Genomic DNA, 22,842 nt, shown 5'->3' with positions numbered 1-22,842 from the left:
GGAAACAGGATGCACCTGAGCTCAAGTTTGAGTGTCATGGCAAAGGCTGTGAATACTGATGTACATTGAATTGTTTCCTTTCTTATTTTTTAAAACATTTGCAAAGATTTCAAACAAACTTCTTTCAAATTGTCATTATGTAGTATTGTTTGTAGAATTTTGAGGAAAATAATTAATTAATTTAATTCATTTTGGAAAAAGACTGTAACATAACAAAATGTGGAAAAAGTGAAGCACTGTGAATATTGTCTGGATGCACTGTATGTTATAGTTGCAAAAGTAACTACACCCACTCCAATGGCACTAAAACATCTGGTAACCAAAGGAACACTGTGCATCCCAAAATAACATTTAACCATAATGAATATAAATAATTCTTGGATAGAAATAATTCTTGGATAGATTTTTGAACAGGTATATATTACAATTTTGTAATTTATAAGTATATCATTAACAGTTTAGTTACCGGTAGTTACCTATTGGGCAGACACAAATATTCAAGTATTAGATTAGTATAAAATTTACAGGTAGGGAGCATGCCCTCCATTCCCCTATAAAATTGTACAGCTTTACGGCACTAGGTCTCTGCAGCTGAACCATTACTGCTATGATATATGAATTCCCACTGCTCCAAAATGGGATATTGCTAATGCTTTCAAAGGTGTTTTCTAAGTACCAGGGGCGTAACTAAAGGGGTTGCAGGGGTTGCAATTGCAACCGGGCCCCATGCTCCAGGGGGCCTGGGCGGCTCCCCTGTACACCTGGATAGGAGGGGCGGCGGGGGCAGCATGTAGAGAAATCACTGTCCTCCTTTTTCCTTCTGTAGCTGCAGGAGGAAAATGGAGGAGATTGGTTCCTCTGTATGCTTCCACTGCCACTCTTCCTATCCAATTCACCTGTGTTCTGCTGTCTATGGGCCCCTGTGTGCTCCCCTGGTACCCCCCCCCCTACTGTGCTCCCTCCCCTCTCCTGCCGGCTGCTGCAGGGGATGTGTCACAATAGAGAACCAGGAAGGGGTCGGTAAATATGTAATTTACCAGCTCCTTCCTTTTCTGAATGGACATAGTCAGTGACATTGTAAAAAAATAAAATAAAATGATAAAAAATAATACAATTAAAATACCAAAAAATAAAAAATTTTGACACTAGTGGGTGAATTTCCAGGGTCGCAAAGGTCATGCTTGCAACCGGGCCCTGGAATTCCACCACCGTGGGGAGGCCTCAAGATGGCAGGAAGGGGGCCCACTGCAGAACTTGTGAAAGGGACTCGCTGCGGGACCATATTAAAGGGCCACGCAACGAGAGTAAAGGGCCCCAGGATCAGTGGGAAGAGCCCCAGGCTTGAAGGGAAGGGCCCTGGCCAGGGGTCCGGGGGGGCCTTCATGGTTTCTTGCACGGGGGAACTTTAGGTTCTAGTTACGCCTCTGCTACGTACATTAATATAGTTTCCTCTTACTTTCAGCTTGCCCTGTGTAGTGTCTGCTGTGTTCTGCGGCAGCATAGATTCAACTAGGAAAGCAACACAATGGCCCATGTATCTCATTACCATCAAATGGCCATCAAGCAGTATGAATCTCCTCGGAAATGTATCAGAAGCTTGTCCCACACTGCATTCTACCCATATTGCTCTGAAGACATTCCGCTCTCTGGCCTGGCCACCACTGTTAACCTTTCCCTGAATATGTATGTGTATGTCACACTCATCTGTAAGTGCAAATACTTAGGAGAGTTTATTAGGTACAGAAAGTTGCAGGTATGTGGAATGTATGCCTTAGAAAAAAATGGGCATAAACTACTCAGAAACAGAAAGCAAAGCCCTCAATTCCAAGCATTGCTTGTAATAATCACTCTGTTTATGATTTCAAAGGGTTGGTAATGAGCATCTAAACCAAAAATGAAATGTAATATTGGTAAATGTAAGCCTATGAGTTCCAGGCTAAAACAACATTATACATTTAAATTGAATACAGCTGGAAAACAACTTGGGAAAACTGGATATCAATACGTTTAACAGCACTACGCAATGCTAATCAGCAACTTTCAAAAGCAAAGAAGATACCTGGGATGTAAAAAAAAAGAAGAAATATACAACATTTGATACTAATTACTTCTGTATAAATATTTTGTAAGGCCACTAAGGCTGCATTCACATGTCAGCTTATAATCGCGGGCAGAACCGCCGCGGTTCCGCCCGCGATTCGGAGATTATTGCAAATCGCGGGACGCCTAGCGTTGCCCGTTGATTTGCAATAGCCCCCCAAACGCCGAGCGATGTTGCCGCGATTTTCGCCCGCCGAATCGCGGCAACATCGCGCAAACAAAATCGCGGGACGCAATACGCTCCAAAAAAGTACAAGAGCTCCTTTGGAGCGTATTGCGTCCCGCGATTTTGTTTGCGCGATGTTGCCGCGATTCGGCGGGCGTAAATCGCGGCAACATCGCTCTGCGTTTGGGGGGCTATTGCAAATCAACGGGCAACGCTAGGCGTCCCGCGATTTGCAATAAATCTCCGAATCGCGGGCGGAACCACGGCGGTTCTGCCCGCGATTATAAGCTGACATGTGAATGCAGCCTTATATGAGGTTTATTTTCGACATCCGATTGTAAAGCAGGCCTGGGAGTTTTGAAGAGGCTTTGGGAAAAGTTAGGGGGATTTGAATAAATGAAAAAAAAATGATATATTGGTAAAAGGGAAGGAGAATCTTACAGTAATAGATTAGAGAAATTGGCTTTGGTCACTTTGGTAAAAGAACATCTTAGTGGTGACATAAATAATATGTTTATAGTGTTCACCTTTACAGAAAATCTATAAAGGTGACCTAACACTGAGCTCCCACCCTGGTCCCCACTATACTTACCTTGTGCGATCCTAAGATGTAAGGGCTCCCACAAACTGCTCCACCGTTCCGGGGATTTGAAATCCCCACCCAGGGCCGCTGATAAGGCAGTACAACCAGTCCTGTTGTACTGGGCCCAGGCCCCATCAGCTAATCAGGGGGCCCAGGGCAGCTTTATTGTTAATTTCTGCCTAAATTAATCAATGGATTTTACTAGTCTACACCCTCACTCCTACTTGTTTACCAAGGGCTTAAATTACATTTCCCTGGGCCCTATCAGGTTAACAGACGGGTCAGGGAGTTGGGAGCAGGGGAGGGACATTTTTTCAATTTTTTTTAGGTGTGGGCAGATAAAGTGACTGCTGATTTTCCACTGCAACCCGGGGGGGGGGGCGGCGGGGCGGGAGTAGGTGGGGTGTAGGCAGGGTTAGGGGGGCCCCATCAGGAGGGCTGTATAGGGCCCCATGATTCTTTTTTTTGTCAAAACATTTTATTGAGATAAAATAGAAACATAGAACAAGTGAACATCACCTTGGGTGCTACAAAGAGTAGCAAGAACAAAGAAACAGGAACAATACGAACATAATATAGGAGTGGATGAACAAACCACGACATAGTCATACAATGGAGTACAGGAGTGTACAAGATCATCACAAATCAAGTAGTATAAACAGTTTAGTAGGGTGAGGACAATCCTGATTCCCATACTCTGGTGTAGGGCTGTAGGGAGAACGTACAGTCAAAAACCGTTTTGACCTCTACTGTGGTGGGGTGTATAACGGATAAGGCACATTCAAGGGCAGCGGTGGCACTCCCGTATCCAGACACCCCCAAGGGGGAACACACTGTATCCGGGCATGGGGGGCAACCACCAAATGTGTGTAGGGGTCTTGGGGTGGGCAATTCTGAAGAAACCCACAGAGGGGAGCAACGGAGGTAATTGTTTCAGCCCGGGGTGGGGGTCGGGTCTGTGGCTTGAGAAGGAGAGGGGGAGAATCATGGTGGGAGGGGAGGGGTTGGAAAGGAAAGCGGGGGGAGGGAGGCTGAAGGAAAGAACAAGAGGAAAGGATGTTAGAGAGAAAGATAGAGAGAAGGAAGGGCGAGGGAAGGGAGGCTCACAATAGGGCCCCATGATTCTAACAGCAGCCCTGTTCTGACCACTCTTTCTGTTCGCCATCCTGCGCTGCCAGGACAGACCAGATGGATTCTAATGGTCAGTATCGTCACATGGACAAGCCATCACATATTCGAGCCCAATGTAAGGATTTGGCATATGAACTGTTTATCAATTGCAACAAAAAAAATTATTGGTTTTTATTTTAAAAAATTCCATATACCCAGCGAAGTGATTAGCCTCAGATGATACACAAGATGAAACAAAACCTCCTACATGATCTGTACCTGTTTATCTAAAGTCTTCTCTTCTCTACATCAACTCAAAGTGTAGAATTTATAAAGCTTGCCCGAGTTGTAAGAAAGCAGAGGGCAGAGAAATGAAATTACACACTGCAGAGCTCAGTGAGGAGAGCTCTGAGAGCTGATTGGAGAGAAGGGACACACCCTTTTTCACACAGCACACAGGGACGAAGCTGAGGCTGTAAATCACAGGCTGTACACTGGAGATCCCTCCCTTTTTTCTCTTGGTGTCAGGAAAACTTGTACATGACTCAGGCAGATAGCAAAGGAACAAAGTAGCAGACCAAAATGACACAGTTCTCTGGATTGACACAAGTACACACTATAGGGATATGCTTTTTTCTGATGTCTGATTTTTAGAACCACTTTAACCTATTCCGATAAATAGCAATTTTGAAGAGGATCATTAGAGTTAAAGTAGTTACATGGTTAGGCTGAAAAAATTATAAATCCTTTTCCCATCTATCATGTTAAACCAAGAAAAAAGCTTGCATCCTCAGAACCTTAAAGCAGAAATTTTAAAAAATGAGCCCTAAGGAGCTTTTAGCCACAGCATGTTAGCACATTATGGCAGTTTTACCTTGGAAGTGATCTCCATCAGCACTGCACTGTCAGTGCTCCTGTTGGACATGGATGCTTACATCATCTCCTTGCATTACTTTAGGGTTCAAACCTTTTGGTGGTTTAATTGGCCAGGCCAAGATAACATCACTCCCATGCATGCTTACAGGAGTCAGAGTCTCAGCACAGAGCTGTGTTGTAAATGTATGCTGAAAGTGCATGTGCAGCTCAGTGTACACAAATGCTGACAGGCAAGAAGAAGCAATTATGACAGAAGAGACCAATAGGGCCTTTTTTTCAATTTCTAAGTTTAATTCCACTTTACCTTCAGTTGACCTAGAAGACTGTACAAAGATCCTAATGAAATCTTTCCTGATCTCCAAAAGAAAATACACCCTGAATACACTCCTGCTAGTGTGCGCTGGAAGGATACAGCGCTGATGTGGTGATCCTGGCGCATCACACTGTTTAATTTATTTATTTTTATTAAAAATGTATTATAATGTCACAAGTGACATTTTATTATGGTCTATTGGCTGAAGTGAGGCGCGGTGTGTTGGATTAAGTCGCACAATGCTGCGCAGAAAAAAATACTGCATGTTGTACTTTTTTTCAGCACACACCACCCTAGTGCAATGATGTGAACTGGCTTCATTGGAAGCAACACTTTTTGCCTTAAAGTGGTTTAAACCTCAGGAATGAAACATAAACAAAGCATATCTTTCTATAGTATGTACTTGTCTCAATCCAGAGCACTAAGTGTAAATTCTGTCTGCTGCCTCATTTCAAGGCTATCTGCATGAGTCACTTCTGATAAGTTTTCCTGATACGAAGAGATAAAAAAGGTGATCGGAGGAAGCTTCCACCAGCACACAGCCTGTGATTGACAGCCTCTGCTCTGTTCCTGTGTGCTGTGTGAAGGGGTGTGTTTTCTTTCATCCAATCAGCTCTTATTAAGATTTGCAGAATGGAACTTCAGCTCCCCGCTCCCTGTTTTCTGGTAGTTCAGACAAGATGTATCAATTCTGGACTCTACTTGCTCTACTGGCTGTAGAGAGGAGAGGGCTGCAAATAAACAGGTACAACTTATGTAAGAGGATTTGTTTCGTCTCTGTGTGTCACCTGAGGCCAGTCACTTCATTGGGTATATGTAAGGGTGTGCACCCACTTTAAGTTGCATTCTGACTGTGCTGGGCAATGGTGCCCAGCACAGTCCCAGTGCACCTGGTTTGAAAGGGCCCCTTATTGTATAGAACCCTTTCTGTATATAAAGGTTAAACCTCTTCCTCCTCCAGGTGCGAAGAGTGTTGTTTTTTTTTTTTTTTGTTTTTTTAACAGAGCTTTCAGTTTTGGTTGTTTTTATAAGAATAGCAATTGTTTTCAATGTTTCCCATTTACACTGCAATGCAGCCCGGAGCTGCGCTGCACCATGCTGCAATATAATTGCAGCACTATATGGAATAAAATAGCACTGTACAGCAGTGCTTTTTGCTCTAAAAACCTTATTTGAAGCATACAAAAGTACACTTTTTTGTGTGAAGCTCCGAATCGAACACCAGACTGCCCCCTACCAAAGTCAGGAATGGACAGCTGCCTGAGAGGTAAAGCGGTCTGGCAGCTGTTCATTCTTGTGTGAATTGTTCCCAATCGGCATACATATTGTGCTGTTTGCTTTTGGCTACTGTCATAGGCATGCGCAGGGGGTGTTCAGGGTGTGCATGGGCATGTGCATGTATGCTGAACTGTGCATGTGCAGCTCAGTGTAAACAAATGCTGACAGGCAAGAAGAAGCAATTATCCCCTGCTAATATTTCACCAAAGCCCCCCCAACCGGGTTCCTAAAAAGAATGTAAAAAATAATAAAAAAACGACTGACCTCATTCACTGCCCTACTGACACCAACCTTTGCCCTACTGACCCCAACCTTTGCCCTACTGACAAGTCCACTGCCCTACTGACACCAACCTTTGCTCTACTGACAAGTCCGCTGCCCTAATGACACCAACCTTTGCCCTACTGACAAGTCCACTGCCCTACTGACACCAACCTTTGCCCTACTGACACCAACCTTTGCCCTACTGACAAGTCCAATGCACTACTGACACCAACCTTTGCCCTACTGACAAGTCTACTGCCCTACTGACACCAACCTTTGCCCTACTGACAAGTCCACTGCCCTACTGACACCAACCTTTGCCCTACTGACAAGTCCACTGCCCCACTGACACCAACCTTTGCCCTACTGACAAATCCACTGCCCTACTGACACCAACCTTTGCCCTACTGACAAGTCCACTGCCCCACTGACACCAACCTTTGCCCTACTGACACCAACCTTTGCCCTGCTGACAAGTCCACTGCCCCACTGACACCAACCTTTGCCCTACTGACAAGTCCACTGCCCTACTGACACCAGCCTTTGCCCTACTAACAAGTCCAATGCTCTACTGACACCATCCACTACCCTACTAACACCATCCATGTTTTAATACATTTGGGATGCACACCTATGGCTACTGTTATCTGTAGGGATGGTAGAATCTTAGCCAGAATGCCGTAGCTCATACAAATAACTGTCAAGTCATGTTGGCATCAGCAGGGAGTGATCACTACCTGACCAGCATAAACTATGAAGTATTTTGATAGCTATCTCCTCTTTAAAGTCTACGCAGACTTCGCTTCAAACTGAGCGTAAACACAGAATCACAGACAAGGCTGGAGCCTTTTATCCTCGTGAGTGATTGATGGGAAGTAGCATTCATTTATAAATCTCTTTGTAGGTTTGCTATTGAGACAGTTTATTTCTTTCTACCAAATACTTATAATTCCATAGTTATGGACTGTCCCTGCTTCCCAGTTACAACAGAAATCCCTGGAAGCGTCTTTTTTATGTATACCTACTTCACAGTAAAATCCATTATTTTCTACAAGATTTCTTATTATGCATACATTTGTTGTTGTAATTTAGCATAACTGTCAGCAGCATTTAAAAAAAAACGGCGATTCTGGGCAGTTGCCTGCCTAGATTTACCAGCGTGTGCCCTGCAGATTTGCGTTATTTATAATGAGAATATGCGGCGGGTGGACAGGCTGAATGCAAAAGAGCATTTAAATGTTGAAGGCCTCACGTTCGGGGTATGGAGTGTCTGTGATTGTGAGTCTGAAAGGCTGAGTGAGGAGAGTCCTCCATAGCAAGCAATGGTAAGCCTGTGATCAGGGCTATGGTTCATGATCCCTAAATGGTAAATGATGAAAGAAATCCGTGCTTCTTCTCCCCATACTAATGTCCTCACTACTGTCCTATTGGGTTGCTAAAATCAAGTGTATCTACTGGAAAAAAAAAAAAAAGGTACACTATATTGTCAAACGTATTGGAACGCCTGTCTTTACACGCATATGAACTTTATTGGCATACCAGTCCTAGTCTGTAGGGTTCACTATTGAGTTGGCCCACCCTTTGCAGCTATAACTGCTTCAATTCCTCTGGGAAAGCTGTTCACAAGGTTTAGGAGTGTGTCTATGGGAATGTTTGACCATTCTTCCCGAAGCATATTTATGAGGTCAGGTACTGGTGTTGGAGAGAAGGCCTGGCGCGCAGTCTTCACTCTAAATCTCAAAGGTGTTCTATCGGGTTGAAACTCCCTCATCCATGTCTTTATGACCTTGCTTTGTGCACTGGTGGGCAGTCATGTTGGAACAGGAAGGGTCATCCCCAAACTGTTCCCACAAAGTTGGGAGCAGAAAATTGTCCAAAATGTCTTGGTATGCTTACACTCTAAGAGTTGTCTTTACCAGAACCCCAAGGGGCCAAGCGCAATGCCTGGAAAACAACCCCACACCATAATCTCCCCTCCACCAAATGATTTTGACCGGTGCACAAAGCAAGGTCCATAAAGATATGGATGAGCAAGCTTTGGGTGAAGGAACTTGACTGGTCTGACCTCAACCCAATAGAACACCTTTCTATCTAAGTACAACTCACTTGACCTGAGTTTGAACCTACAACCTCTGCTTTGTCTGGCAATGTCTCTTCTTACTGAGCCACTGGAGATTCTGGACAGCACCCTGTCTGATCCATTAGACAATACTTCCATGTGCCTTTTTTTCTTCTAATCCTAGAGCTTCTTGCTCCTCCCATGAGCTTCCTATTTAAGCCATGCCTTTGCATGCTTTTGTCACTCCCACTGCCATCTATCTCTGTAACTGTTCGTTACTGACTTTTGGCTTGTTCCTCAGCTATGCTTTTGCTTAATCCAAACCTGTGACCACTTGTTACTGACCTTTGGCTTGTTTACTGACTATATCTTCTACTGGACCCAGGCTTGCTCACCTCCTGGTGGGGAGACCTTAAAGCGGAGTTCCAGCCATTTACTCACCTGTCCAACGGTCCAGCGATGCGGCCGCCGGAAGCCTCGATCCTCTCCCTCGGCGCCGGCATCACTGCTGTGGGCACCCGGCTGTTACAGTTTGCAGCTTCACAGCCGGGTACCCACTGCGCATGCGCGAGTCGCGCTGCGCGCCGTGATTGGCCGGCAATCTTCTGGGACCTCTGACGTGTCCCAGAAGATTGCAGGGAGGGAGGGGGAGAGGAGAACTTCCGATCAGGGCGCCGCGGCGCTCCGAGCGGAAGTGGGAGCGGTTACCTGTCAAAACTAGGTACCCGCTCCCCCCCCCAAAAAATGACATGCCAAATGTGGCATGTCGGGGGGTCAGGACTCCCTAAAGCGGAAGTTCCACTTTTAGGTGGAACTCCGCTTTAAGGACTGCAACCTGGTACTAACACGCAGCAAAACAATGCTTAGACTCCGCACCGCAGGTGAGCCTGCGTCATCCACCAGGTGCCCTGCTGATGCACTTATCTAGCTGGTTGGTAGGAGCCTCTCTACTGCTATAGCTACTGGCCTCAGAGCCTGACTCCAACCGTAACACTTACATAAGGCTGACAATGCTGCCCTGAACTTATAATAGGTGGGATAACATTGTCATCCTAACAAGGACGCAATATGCTTTTGTGTTGCTTTGACTTCGATTTGTATTGCTTTTATCTGCTTTTGACTTGTTTTTGATTAGTGTGAGAGTTGCTTCAAGCTACTTTACATTGGTTCTAAAATGCTTTAAGCTGCTTTTTTTTTTTTTTTTTGACTTGTATGAGAAAGGACATTCAATCATGCAAACAAACCCTAAGAGGGTGGTTGGAAGAACTTCTACAATATGTCCTCTCTCCAACTGTACATACCCTATGTACAGTCATTTACAGGTTTCCTACGTGTTCCTTCCTTGATTGGCTAACAGAGCTGATGATTACACCCCTGCCTACCTAAAGCTTTGGTGGGGCTTTTTCTTTTTTTAAGTATCTCAATACTGAATAGTAGCATGTAATACAGAATGAAAACCCATTTGCAATGTTTTGATGTAAATTGGTCCTATAGAATACAATGAGGGAAATTTATCAAATTGGAGCAGCCAGAATCTGGAGCAGCTGTGCATGGCAGCCAATGAGCTTTTATCTTTCATTTTCAAAGTTCAACTGAACAAGCTGAATAAGAAAGCTGATTGGTTGCCATGCACAACTGCTCCAGTTTTGATAAATTAACCCCAAGACTTTTTTATATGACTGTGCAGTTTTCATGTATTTAAAATGTAACAAAAAACATGACAATATGTCTGGTGTGATAAGCTATTGAAGCACCCTTCAGGTAGGTGCTAGGTAAAGTATAGTGGGCCTTGGCTGCTTAACAGCAGGGCCGTGATTTCAGCTGGACTGTCATGTCTCCCAGGTGAGGTTACTGAGAAGGGAGTCTCCCCACTTGCTCTGTGAGATGATTCTCATAGGGAAGTGGAGGAAACCCAATCAGTGGCTCAGTCAGGCTTGTATCTACCCCAGAAGGCAGATTCTGCCTCAGAGGATTCTGGGGGTGGGTATAAGTTTGAACGGAGCACATGATGCAGCGTCTTTGGCGGGAAGTAGAGTCCCGGGAGGGAGAGTACGGCTGTCTCTCCTTCTGTCAGAGGAAGCTGGTGTCCCGGGGTGGCGGCCTGGGAATCCAAAGAGTTTGAAACTGAGCTGCAGAGGGGATCCGTTGTGCTGAGAACCAGCGGAGAGAGAGAGGGGTCAAGTTTCAGGAAAGCCTGCAAAGGTCGTGAGTACTGTGGACTGCCCCTGGGGGTCTGCATAGTGTCAGAGGGGACCACCCTGGAGAAGGTTCTAGGGATCCAGGAGTCAGCTAGTTGTTAAAGAGGGTGCCTGGTCAGAGGACCATGAAGTATTATAGGGGTTACCTAGTCAGATGACCCTGAAGTATTAGACAGGGTACCTACGTAGAAGGCCCTGAAGTGTTAAAGGGGGCACTTGCAGTTTGGGCCCTGAAGAGTCAGTGTACAGTGGGAAGTGTACAAGGTTAAGAGTTGCAGCAGCACAAGTATCTACCCGGACCTACCTCAGCCAGTGCAGGGCTGGAGGGAGCTGTTCAGGGACTTTTGAGCTAAAGCAGTGTCAGGAGTCAAGTGTTCTACAGTCCTGGATCTTCTGAGTTAAAGTCGAGGTTCCAGCACAGTTTCAGTACTACAGTATCTTTAAGCGTCAGGAAGCGCTGGTCGGCATTCAGCTGGCATCAAAGCAGCGCTAACAGGCATTTTGTCCCAAAGTGTACCTAGTTGAACCAGAGGAGTATCCCACTGATTCCCTTCTCCCATCCCCTAAATACAATAAAACAAAACAAACCAAAGATGCCGGAATGGTCATTGTCTCAGCTCTCACAACTGGGTTCATCACTCAAAAGTGTTGGAGGTGTCACCGGTAACAATGGCAGACCCAGATCAGGCACAAGGCCTGGAAAACTGCTACACTATTATAGCATAGTTTCTTGTTCATAAGAAAATGCATGGAACAATCAAATTGCTACTCTGTACGATACCAGCAATTCTCCTTTCTGTTATTTTTATAGGACCCTTGCTTTAAAGTCCTCAAAGGCAGGATCACACTTGACCTGTTATATACACTCTTGTTATATACACTTGTTCTAAGAAGTACAAAGTATACAGATACTTTTAAAATATCTGCTACTAATTCTAAATAAAAGGCATAACTAAAAGCAGACCTGCCCTGCAAATTCATAATCCCCCTCCCCTCCATTGCATGTTTATATTTCCTTCACTCCCCCACTGCTCTGTTCAGTGCTGGAAGCTGAAGGAAGTACATATTATGGAGGTATGGAAGAACATATGGCTCACTCCATCTAGCAGCACTGGGCGAGTCAACAGGTATGGAAGAGCATGTGATTCAGTCCATCTAACAGTGCTGGGCCAATCAACGAGTATGCAGTGGTGTATTTAGGTTTTGTGCTGCCCTAGGCCTGAATAAACTTGGGCACCCTAATTTAAATATGACTCACCCCTTCCTGTAAAGGCCACACCCTATCTTGTTTATGACCCGCCCTGTCATCTGTAAACCACAGACCACAACCACAGTCTATCAGTGCCCATCAGTGCAGCCTCATCAGTGCCCATCAGTGCAGCCTTATCAGTGCTCATCAGGTCAGCCTCATTACTGCCCATCAGTGCAGCCTCATTACTGCCCATCAGTGCAGCCTCATCAGTGGCCATCAGTACAGCCCCATCAGTGGCCACCAGTGCAGCCTCTTAGTGCATCATATCAGTGCCCATCAGTGCAGCCCTATCAGTGCAGCTTATCAGTCCTGCCTCATCAGTGGCCATCAGTGCAGTCTATTAGCACCCATCAGTGCAACATATCAGTGCCCATCAGGGCAGCATATCAGTGCAGTCCCATCAGCTTTTTTGCTGCCCCCCTGCAAAGTGCTGCCCTAGGCCTGGGCCTTGTTGGCCTAGGCCAAGATACAGCACTGCGAGTATGGAGGAGCATGTGACCCACTCCATCTAGCAGTGCTAAACCAAATAACGGGTATAAAGAAGCATGTGATTCACTCCATTTAACAGCGCTTGGCCAATCAACGGGTATGGAAGGACAGGTTGTGCCTCCATCTGACAGTGCTTGACCAGTCACAGCAGTCACATGTACATCCATAACCCTTGGTGTGCTGTGACTCTTTTAGCCCACACAGGATTTTCCTTCACTCCTTGTGACTGAATGGAGTAGTGAGGGAGTGAAAGAATGTAAGTATATGTTGCTGGGGAGGGCAAGATGAACCAGATATACTACATGAAACCTTTCATCCAACATCTCAATTATTGCACGAATAAAGCAATGATTTGCTTGAAGCCCAAGAGAATAGGGATATGATTCCTATCCAAAACCTCCTGTAAAAGATTATTGTATAACTGGTGAAGATGTAGTTGCTGTGCTGTCAAAATTCCATCTGACATCGCCCGTATTTAGAGACTTGAAACAGGAAAGGCAGCAATGACTATGTCTTTTGTTGTGTTGGCATTTCTTTTATAGCATACCTATAGCAGGTTGATCCAGAATTGAAACAGATTGAACCAGAATGGTTCCAGCAGCACCGTTAAAAAAAAGACAATCCACAACAATTTCTGAAATGAAAAAGTTTACCTGACTATAAGATTTTCTCATCCAGTCCGCAGTCCTCTCATGCTTTTGGTTTTCTCAGCTGGTTGCCTGTTTTTTCCAAGTCCGGTGCCCTTTGCTTTGGGGGAGGATGGAAAGATAGAGGCAGCATGAGGGAGGAGAGGGGAGTGGGTGATGCAGACAAAGGAGAGAAAGCAAGAAGTTTTGGAAAGCAAGTTACTAATTCTGTTTCAGTACTTGTGCGTCTTTGAGTCAGGGATAAACAACAGACTTTATTACCATTGCCACACTTTCAACACTGTTACAATCCAGTTAATGTCTTAATGTCTTCATTGTTAAATGTATTCCTCTATAAACTTGAAGTCTGTCTCCCAAGCAACTCCTTTCCCCCTGTGGGATGTTTACATGGTACAGTCTGGTAGCAGGATTTTGTTCTCTGAATGCCAGCCTTCAGGTTGCTCTGAAGTTGAGATGGGCTTAAAAAGGAAGGGGGGGGGGGGAGGGATGTTTTGAAGGTTTGTATAAAGAATCTCTTTATATTCCTCCCTTGGAGCAGATTTCCTTCCATGAGTGTTTAATTTAACATTTCCACTTTTAACACGCTCTTCTTTGCCTTTCTCACTGTTGCTGATGAAATACATAATATAAGCACCGAGGAAGTTATTAATAAGTAATTTGCAAGGATGCCAACTTAATGCATGTGCTGGAAGTGCAACAGAGCTGTGTTAAAGCAGGTGTTTACACCAATATGGTATCATTATATGTGTTTGTAATATGCAAATAGCACAGATGATTCATACCAATTGTTAACCAAAAGATTAAAGCCTCGTACACACACAACGAATTTCCGCCAACCGGTCGTCCATCTTTTGTACAGAGTAGTGTCTGTTGGTTGGAATGTGCTCTAGACTGCACATGAATTTTCCCGCACGACAGAATTCTACTTCAGAAGTGATGTCATGTGTTGGATTGCTTTCTTTGTGTTCTTTCATCTCTGAGCATGCCCAGTCTTCCTCATAAGATTTTTCCCCAGCGAAATCTGTACTAATGAGACGAAAATCGGACGTGTTTTGACGGTCGACAAAAATTATATAGCCTGCACACCAGATTTGTTTGGCTGAAAAGTCGGAGTCGGTTGTCGGAAGCACCATACTAACAAGCCGAAAATCGTCAGATCGGTCGTCGGACGAAATTTCCCGGCCGAATTTCTACTCGTGTGTACGGGGCTTTACAGCTGATTACCTATTAAATCACGCACAAGCATCATTGGCCACTGATGTCCACTCATGTGCTGGAAGTGCAACAGAACTGTGTTGAAGCAGGTGTTTACACCAATATGGTATTTGTATATATGTGTTTGTAACATGCAAATAGCACAGATGATTCATACCAATTGTTAACCAAAATATTTGCAGCTGATTATCTATCAAATCACGCTCAAGCATCAGTGTGCACACATTTTGCATCATTTCTGCTGTCACAGGTGAAATCAACTTGGGAATTTATTTCACTGATTAAAGAAAATCTGTCACATGAGAAACATGAAGGGTTCTGTGGTTGATCTCACATTAAACAAATGCTAGTTGCATACCTCCCAACTGTCTGAGATGTAAAAGAGGGACACCTTTCTGCAGAATGCAAGCAAAGAACACATCTCAACAATTAGAACATGGGTAGTTTGGCACTAATACATAGACATCCACAGATGGGGCTGAGATTAAATATATATAGATAGTCAGTTTATATGTCAATATGGCTACAGCCACAAGAGAAGTCCAGTGGAGCAGGGATAGCTTTCAAGAGGGGGGGAGTAGAAGTGTCTTTTCGGGTATTCCCATTACCAAGGGGACGTTTAGAGTTGTAGGGGCTGTGGTGGCCATGCTGGAGCTGTGTGTCGCTGCCTGGTCAAGCTGAATCTGGCCTGCAATCCTTGTGGAAAGGGAAACAGCTTGGAATGGGGGTTGGAACGCAGCATTAACCTCTGACATCATTAGTCCGGCACACATTTTGGAGCATGCGCAGTAGGTGGTATGTTACAATGCGTGCTCCTTCCTCAAGCTTAACATACCACTATGTGAGTTTTACTCTTTATTCTTTCAATAAACCACTTAACAGTCTATACTCAGAGGTGCCTCTTCCTTCTGTTTTTTTTAAAAGAACACATCTCTGCTACAAACCCTCTGATGCGGCCAGAAAGCATGTAAAAAATGACTGGACAGGTTCACATGTGCTTTTTCACCAATGAAGACCCCTTGATCCCATAGGGAAAGGAAGCCTTGACTGATGGGAACGTTGTTTTATAAGTCAGTGTGATTATAAGCAACAAAATTAAGTAGCTCTAAAGTGATTGGCTACCAAGGTATAGGGTGATGGGGCAGACCCTGAACCAGCTACGGAAGAGTTGATGGCCCACCTGCCCTGTGTAAGGATAATTGTCACAGTTTATTGCCACTTTGACCTTGCCAGTGGGTAATGTTGTCCCAATGGGCTATGCCCTAGAGAAGAAGTGATTCTAAAGGCAGAAGGTTTTTTTTATGGTATTGCATTCTATGCATTGTTAAAAAATAAAAAAAATGTGTTCAGCAGTCCCCCTCAGCCCCCCTAATATTTACCTGTGTTTCTTGGCAATGTTTGTTCCATGCTACAGTTGAATCAAGGAGAAAATACAGGGTCACCATTATTCCATACCTGTTAAACACAGTGAAAATACTGATCCCGAAATATTGGAAACAAAAAAAAAATACCGACAATACAGGAATGGTTTAGGGAAGTGGATAGACCTAGGCCTATGGAAGACTTAATAAGCTTGCAAAATGATTCTGGAGTGAGATTCTATGGGACTTGGGAAGGTTGGCTGGAGTTGAAATGGTCTTTAATATATATGAGTTATATAGGTAATTAGAACCCCTCTCAGAGGACAGGATCCTTTTGTGGAGGTGGTTACTTAGGTGAAAAACGGGGGATTAAATATTGCTCTTTTTTCTCCCTGGTTCCTACAGACTCGGGTAGACAACTTAGTCAGTTATCCTGAGATACACCCCTTAATTTAATCACTAATAGATATATAGTGCACAATCTTAAGGTTTTTAGGGCAGTGTTTTTTTTTTTTTTTTTTTGGATAACAGGGGGAGTTGGTTTTGGGAAAATTGATAAAAAAAACTATGAGGGGTTTTAAGATAACTGGGCAGTCGAAAAGTTGTGTAGAAATATATGTTCTGGGAACACCAGATATATGGTTATGTGTATGTTGATGTAATTTGTTTTGTAATGTCATGTTTCCTTTTTTCTTTGTGTTCAAAGTAAAATTAATAAAAAAGATGTTAAATCAATACTTACCTGAGCCCCATCTAGATCCAGCGATGTGCATGAGAGCCTGGGCTGTACAGGACTCTCCCTCCTCATTGTCTGAGATAGCAGCGGATGCCTTTGGCTCCCACTGCTGTCAATCAAAGTCAGTGAGCCAATGAGGTGCCAATGGGGAGAGAGGAGGCAGGGCCAAGCCACGGGCCAGAAGTGCTGACAAGGGAGCTGAGAAGAGGAGGATCTGGGCTGCTCTGTGCAACCCCCTGCAAAAAGCAGGTAAGTATGACATGTTTGTTATTTTTAATCGAAAAAAAAAACAAGACTTTAACATCACTTTAAGGCCCTGTTCACTCCATGTCCAAAGTTTTTTCCATCAGTTTTTATGCACGTATGGTGTGAACAAAACCCAATAGTTGGAGTTTCAAACTCAAAGCAAGCATCTAGATATGGACATTTGACTTTTTTTTCCCAGGCTCTCCATTATGTGGCAGAGTCACCTCTGGTACTTCATCTCAGGTCTCCATCCTTCCTTCACTCTTCCAAGCATTGTACAGGCTCTCCCTTGCAGAGCCCCGAGCACATGGTGAGGCCTCAGGCTTCAGGCCTACTCAGCATCGGCAATTACTCAAACACCCACCCCAGACAGGTGTCTGGGTGGTAAGAGACAGATCACCTGACTTCCTCCAAATAAATAGCCTCTCCCAGCATGCTCCACTACCAGTGTGATTGGCTGGGAGAAACATACATATTCATAACCTGAATGACTGCAATTTATCACTCTAATGTCAAAGGCAACAGTGCCACCTACTGACAGAAAGGATAATTACAGCCAAACCAGGATTAGGAGGGAAATCCAATGACCACAAGACTATAAATCAGCCAGGATAGCTACCACCTAGTACAACTAAATTTACTAGCAACCCTGCTTATGACAAGGGTGCTACACTCACATTGCTGTTTTGTTAGTAGTAAAATGATGTCACAGTTTTACATCCGTAATCTGGTACCCATATTCTCTTTAAATTCCGTTGACAAAGGTGCCCCATCACCCATAGAGCAGTGGTTCTTAATCTTTTTCAAACCAAGTAAATGAATTCAAAAAGCTTCCATGTCCCAACATTAAAAAAAAAATCTAAAAGCTTCTATGCCTGAAAAGTGAAAAAAAAAAAAATATATATATATATATACCTATTGAATAAACATATCACAGTGCAAAAAAAGGGAATTATTTTTATGTATTCTTATGGCTTAATTTGTCTCTTGATCTAGCCTAGAAATCCTGTCACTGGTAGTGACAGATTGTAAGTGTGACATGGGCTAAAATCACAACAGAGCTGCATTTAATGTGAAGCAACAGCATATTTTACCAGTAATTATTTTTAAATGAGATAATCAGGCTATCACATATCTCCCCAATTCCCACAACAGCACCGTAAGTGTAATGCTTAGCAACTTAGCAACTTGTAATTCACATTCCAGACCCACTTCTTTTCAGTTGTTCATTCACCCCTGAGCAGCACCTTGCATTACCTTTCTCCAGTAATCCAAACCTCCACACCAGCACTGATTGAACTCTGAGCAAGAACCCTCCCTCCTCCTTTCAGTGATTTATCGCTTTATAACTTGCTAGCTGCTGCTTCTGTTCTGCTTCTGTGCAGGCTGCTGCTGTGAGAAGGGGCAGTGTTCCACTCACATACACTATATTACCAAAAGTATTGGTACGCCTGCCTTTACACGCACATGAACTTTAATGGCATCCCAGTCTTAGTCCGTAGGGTTCAATATTGAGTTGGCCCATCCTTTGCAGATATAACAGCTTCAACTCTTCTAGGAAGGCTGTACAGAAGGTTTAGGAGTGTGTCTATGGGAATGTTTGACCATTCTTCCAGAAGCTCATTTGTGAGGTCAGGCACTGATGTTGGAGAGAAGGCCTGGCTTGCAGTCTGTGCTCTAATTCATCCCAAAGGTGTTCTATCGGTTTGAAGTCAGGACTCTATGCAGGCCAGTCAAGTTCTTCCACCCCAAACTCGCTCATCCATGTCTTTATTGACCTTTCTTTGTGCACTGGTCCAAATAATTTGGTGGAGGGGGGATTATGGAGTGGGATTGTTTTTCAGAGGTTGGGCTTGGCCCATTACTTCCAGGGAAGGGAACTCTTAAGGAGTCAGCATACCAAGACATTTTGGACAATTTCATGCTCCCAACTTAGTGGGAACAGTTTGGGGATGGCTCTTTACTGTCCCAACATCACTGCACACCAGTGCACAAATAAGGTCCATAAAGACATGAATGAGCGAGTTTGGGGTGGAGTTACTTGACTGGCCTGCACAAAGTCCTGACCTCAACCCAATAGAACACCTTTCGGATAAATTAGAGCGGAGACTGCGAGCCAAAGCATCTCTCCAACATCAGTGCCTGACCTCACAAATGTGCTTCTGGAAAAAGCGTCAGACATTTCCATAGACACGCTCCTTAACCTTGTGGACAGCCTTCCCAGAAGAGTTGAAGCTGTTATAGCTGCAAAGGATTTGCCAACTCAATATTAAACCCTACAGACTAAGAATGGAATGCCATTAAAGTTGATGTGCGTGTAGAGGCAATACTTTTGGTAGTATAGTGTATTATGTAGCTCCTCTCAAGCAGCACCCTGCTCTGTAGCTTGTAAAGTAGGTGCTGCCCACCTACCAGGCAGGCACCAAAGGTAAACAAAGAGTAGGTTAGAGAGACTGTGCACAGAGCCAGTGGGAGAGACTCTGCAGAGGCTATGACAGCAGGAGCTGTCAAGATGCAGTCCTGCAGTAGGGGACAGCGGTTGGTGCAGGAGCACAAAAACACTGGCTCTGAAAAACTTAGAAAAACAGTGTTTTTCAACAATAGTAAATTTAGTAGTGACAGCTATTAAGCCGCTGCCTGTCAGGACGTAGACTGATGCCCAGCGGTTGAAAAACAATGCCATAGAAGACCGTGTTTTGCGCAGGTGCAAGCTCTCAGCAGAGGCTGCAGAGTGCTTTATCACAGTATATCTAAATCAAAAGCATTTTTGGAGTTTTGAAACCCCTGCCAGGTTTTTATTACTGCCTGCGTATAGGTAGACTCACCCTTTCTATTGGTGGTGATGACCATTGTCACCAAGATGGAAAGGGACAGGAAATGGTGAATGCAATTGGGTTGCCCAAATGAACACTCACCTTGGAAAATTCCCCTCACATTCTGTTATGCCTCAGGGTCCAGGACTATCCAAAACCAACAAGGAAACAATATTGGCCTTAGATATATTATGTGGAATAAATTTGTCAAGCTAATATTTTCATTGGAGAGTGGTGGATGATCATCAGCCCATGTTTATAGGTACCCTAAGCTTGACCATACACTAGGCCCCTTTTTGAGGCAGTTTCAAATCCTGTCAACCATCTTTTAATCAAAATCTCAACCAAAGGTGTAGATAATTCGATGGCTTTGATAAACTGTTGGTGATAGGTTGGCTTGACTGTTTTTGCTAAGGAAAGTTAGTTGAAGGTGGCTAAAATTCTCACAATTTTTTTTTGGATAGGCAACAGTAGGTGCTGTAGAGTTGCAGAGCCAGAGAGAAGATTTCAGCAAGTTCTAACATTTTAGTGAAATATTCAGAGCTTTAGTCAACTTGTAATAAATAAAAGCCTGTAGGACAGTGAGGTTTTGGAAGCTTTCACAAAGTGATGTAGCGAAGATGCTTGGTGGTGAGGGTGGCAGTCCTTAGTTGTAAAGATCCACACAAAGGGCATTTATTCATATTTTTTATTTTTTTTTATTAAAAATATTTATTTATCACAATTAGACCCCGTTCACACTGGGGCGACCTGTCAGGCGACCTGGTTGCCTGACAGGTCGCCGTAGGTCGCCTGGCATAGAGAAGCTGTGGACCCGTTCTAATAGGAGCGACACAAGTCGCTCCGACTTAGAAAAAGGGTCCGGAGCTTCTTTGGGGCGACCTGGAGCGACCTGCATTGACTTCAATGTTATGAAGTCCGTGCCAGCCGCTCCGAGGTCGCGGTGCGAGCTGCGCGCCGTGACCTGTGAGGTCGTCCCGGGAAGTCGAATCACCCCAGTGTGAACGGGGCCTTAATGTACTCAACACTTTACATATATTGTACATTCACATCAGTTCCTGCCCTCAAGGAGCTTACAGTATAGCTCACATGCATACATATACTTACTTGGGACATTTTAGACAGGTGCTGCGCAAATGTGAACCTTGGAGTTCACAAACTGCAAGATAATGTAAACAATTAAGGTTTGAGTAAATAAATAAATGAATGGGTAAATAAATAAAGTGATGTCCAAATGTGCAATATTGATAATAAATCCACCTTGTGCATACAAAGTAAATAAATGGTATCCTTGTTTCACATGTAAATAACTTCCAATCAATACAATGTATAATCCTACTGATAATATCCAACTACAGTTAGTGATGACATGATGAAATAAGTCCTTCAAATAAAAAACAACATACTGAATCAACAGTGTCCGTGATTGAGGAGTTATTATTATCCAAGATTAAATATTTGAGAAACAGATCCCAATCACCAGTGCTTATGTGGTAAATAAAGTTCTGGGGGAGATTTCCAAAAGTATAGTTCAATGTGCCACCTGCACACTTGTGACCCCCCTATGAGTGGGTATTTCACCTTAAGGTGTGTGACCTTGCGGCTAAGCTCGGTCAGGTAGAGCCTCAAACAATCCCTATAGGTACTGGATGGCTTCTCTCCTTCACTGTGTAAGCTCCCAGCGGGTCCGTATCACACTTGAGTGACTCACATGTATGGAGAAATACATTCCATAGTGCAAGTATTGTTTTCTAAAATCACTATTTATTAAAAACATATGTATTGCACTTACATTCACTGGGTGCCTGCAGCGCACCACACTGTACAAGCAATGTATCATATTATCATATAATGAAACAAGTAGGCAGATAATCCCCATCAGCTACTCGTAAATTCTGACAGTGTTCCTCTCACAGCCGCATACTCCGTTCACTCCCCTACACGTGTCGATACAAGGGACTACGTGTCTTCATCAGGGGGACACATCCAGGGGGAGAAGCCATCCAGTACCCATAGGGATTGCTTGAGGCTCTATCTGACCGAGCTTAGCCGCAAGGTCACACATCTTAAGATGAGATACCCACTCATAGGGGGGTCACAAGTGAGTAATAGGCCAGGAGCTGAGGCGCAGCCTAGGCAGAAGGCCTTCATGACTGGGGTTTGGACATACAGGCCACGGAGCAAAGGGTTAAGTTGGGTAAGGTTTTAAGTAAATACAGGATTTACCTTATTGGTGGAGGTCAGGGTGGGGTAGGGTGTGGTCTCAGGGGGTCTTCTGGGGGAGTTATTGATTGTAGCTTCATTCCAGAAGGGACAGCGCAGGGTTAGAATCTCCCTCCCTCCCGCCCTATGGGTTCTGTTTTGTTGTTATGGGCTGGCATGGGTTAGTGGTGTTACTTTCTGGGGGTACGTTGTTGTCAGGGCAGCAGGCAGAGGTCGCTGGGTTTTTGAAGGCAGGGGATGGGTATGCTCTTTGGAGAGCGAGGGTCTGGGCCCATCTTTGGTATGGGTGTACCTGCCCTAATAAGTGGTGGTTTTAATACTCAAGGTTGGAAGCTGGCTGTATCGGTTGGAGGAGTTACAAATGTTTGTCCCCGAGTCGGTGTAATTTGCGTCTGGGGGCCTATGGTGACACTAAGGTGGTGACAGATACAGCCGGTTGGTCATTTAAGGGTGCCTTCAAAAATCTGTAGACCTATTGTAAGAGCAGTTAGTTTCTTGTCAGGCTGGTTTTGTATGGTATATATTTAAACATGGTTAATAATAAAAATGTGGTTATTTATTATTTATGTTTTGTTAATAAATAGGCTGCTTTGGCCATTTTAAACCATACAAAATGTGGTGTGTGGTCATTTATTGGGATACAGGGAAGGTATGTGGGGGTGGTTGGTTAAGGCTCGGGCAGCCTATACATTGGGCAATACCCCCAGTCATGGAGGTGACACATTGAACTATACTTTTGGAAATCTCCAACAGAACTTTATTTACCACAAGCACTGGGGTGATTGGAATCTGTTTTTCAAATATATGATCAGGGTTATTAACTCTTCAATCACGGACACTGTTGATTCAGTATGTTGTTTTTTATTTGAAGGATTTATTTCATCATGTCATCACTAACTGTAGTTGGATATTA

General features: G+C 44.1%; 2 protein-coding genes across 4 annotated transcripts in view; one reads left to right on the top strand and one right to left on the bottom strand.

Annotated features, from left to right (window-relative positions):
* The window catches only part of LOC309563553 (uncharacterized protein C10orf105), a 59,784-nt gene extending 46,143 nt beyond the window's left edge, over window positions 1-13,641 (bottom strand). Inside the window, exons 1-2 of one of the 2 annotated variants that reach the window (XM_082268015.1) lie at window positions 13,623-13,641; window positions 13,342-13,435 (exon numbers count right to left, since the gene is read on the bottom strand). The gene's annotated coding sequence lies outside the window, so the exon portion shown is untranslated. The other variant, XM_082268014.1, reaches the window with a different exon arrangement.
* CDH23 (cadherin related 23) overlaps window positions 1-22,842 on the top strand; it is a 1,628,602-nt gene that overhangs the window by 1,196,426 nt on the left and 409,334 nt on the right. The gene's annotated exons all lie outside the window — the stretch shown is intronic.

Source organism: Pelophylax lessonae, assembly GCF_965119305.1.
Source record: "Pelophylax lessonae genome assembly, chromosome: 9".
NCBI lineage: Eukaryota > Metazoa > Chordata > Amphibia > Anura > Ranidae > Pelophylax > Pelophylax lessonae.
The sequence above is the reverse complement of the archived record's forward strand: the minus strand, read 5'-3'. Positions and strand labels throughout refer to the sequence as shown.